Source organism: Seriola dumerili, unplaced genomic scaffold (assembly GCF_002260705.1).
Source record: "Seriola dumerili isolate Sdu_G_001 unplaced genomic scaffold, Sdu_1.0 BDQW01000025.1, whole genome shotgun sequence".
NCBI lineage: Eukaryota > Metazoa > Chordata > Actinopteri > Carangiformes > Carangidae > Seriola > Seriola dumerili.
Window position 1 is genome coordinate 4,965,929 of NW_019174280.1, and position 1,810 is coordinate 4,967,738.

The 1,810-nt window shown below is 41.3% G+C and overlaps 1 long non-coding RNA gene across 2 annotated transcripts in view; it reads right to left on the bottom strand.

The window, feature by feature from the left end:
* LOC111216447 overlaps positions 1-1,810 on the bottom strand; it is a 7,463-nt gene continuing 5,653 nt past the window's right edge. Inside the window, exons 3-4 of one of the 2 annotated variants that reach the window (XR_002664917.1) lie at positions 170-217; positions 1-33 (exon numbers count right to left, since the gene is read on the bottom strand). This is a non-coding gene — a long non-coding RNA (uncharacterized LOC111216447). The remainder of the gene's footprint in view (positions 34-169; positions 218-1,810) is intronic. The other variant, XR_002664916.1, reaches the window with a different exon arrangement.

Below are 1,810 nucleotides of genomic sequence, written 5' to 3' on the forward strand. Positions count from 1 at the left end.
CCAGCAGACTGTGGCTTGTGCTGCTGCTCTGGCCTTCAACACAATACATACAAAGCTTTGAGTGTGAAAAATGATGATGTAATCATGTGAGAACAAACCAAGGAGATTACATGTACTACTTAACAACAAAATAAAGGTGACTTGAGAAAATATAATGAAATAAACTCACTCAACGCACTCAGGAACAAAGGTGAAATGACAGAGGGAACCAGCTCATCTGAAGGGCAAACAGAGGATGAGCTCAGGACACAGAACTAAGAACACTCAAGACACCTGTGTGAGGTGCCGTTAACACACCTGTTCTCCTGCTGCTCTTCAGCCCAGCAAAGTAAAGACAATTCGAAAGAAAATGCAGTAATGATTTATGATTTACAACTGCTACATTAAGCAATTAAGCCTATTGAAAGCAAACAATACAATTCTGAAGCCACGCATAGAGAGAGAGAGTTTATCAAATGGTGAAATCAGGCGCCTATAAAGCATTGCCTCACTCACTCTCCAGGTCACGGGTCAAAGGGTTGAATTTCTAGTTGATTCGGGGGCAACAGAATGTGTGTTAATGGAAAAAGCACTCACTGTCAAACCAAAAACAAGTGGTAGATACATGAAAACAGTGGGAGCAGGGAGATTCCCCATAACACAGCAGTATACTAAAGACCTAAATTGTGAAGATGAAAATTTTGACTCGTTCGTAAATACATTTTTGCTGTCACCATTCTGCACCATAAATCTGTTGGGCAGAGACTTGATGTGTAGAAGTAGGCACTGTAGTCATAATAGTGATTATAAAAATAACCAGAGTTGGAAATATCCTCCAAATGGTAAAACATAGTTTCAGCCCACTTCTGTACGCATATGAGTGGAAACTATTGTGAACTGCATTGTATCCTTTCAAAAATGTTCATCTTGTCTCTACTGCACTTATTTATGCTTTTTTCTTATCGATAGACAAGTGCTTTAAAGAGTTTTTTATTTTGACATGTTTCGACTGTTGTCTTTCTGCAGTCTTCCTCGGAAGAGTCATGTGATGTTGCTGTGACATGTCTTATCAGCTGTTGTTTAGACAGACGTGGATGACCACGCCCCCTGCTGTTCAGCCGCTCCTTCAGAACAGCATCCCAGGTGTGGGACAACATGTATGTTTTGCAGGGGTCTGAGGAACAGGAGAACCTAAAATCAACCATATCAGACCACTGCAAAAGGGAAAATCACATCATGAACTGGGAAAAGGCCAAGGTCATTCGATCATAACATGTATGCCCCCTCGTCCCGGTTCACTGTCCTTTGGGCCCGTTTTTGGATCTCAATGGCCTCCCTAATCCAACAGTGGTGCTTGTTGCTCTCTGATCGAATTGACAGGATGACCACGCCTGTAAAAACAATAGCTGATAAGACACGTCACAGCAACATCACGTGACTCTTCTGAGGAAGACTGCAGGAAGACAGCAGTCAACATGTCAAGGTAAAAAACACTTTAAAGCACTTGTCTATCAATAAGAAAAATGCATTGTATCCTGCCTGTGACATATTGATACAATTTGCTAAAATACACACACACACACGCACACACACACACACACACCAGATCACATGACCACAGACAGCCTACACTGCTACAGTCATGTATCAGAGGGACAGGATGAAAAGTATGAATAGAAATGATCCAGGGAGAGTAGAAAAGAGGAAATGATACAGCTAAAACACCTTTATTGGACGAATGAAAGATGTGAGTTTCTTCTTAAATAATTGACAACCAACTGGAGAGCAAGGAGGAAATGATTCTGTGTGATTATCAGAGCAGAAAGAACAG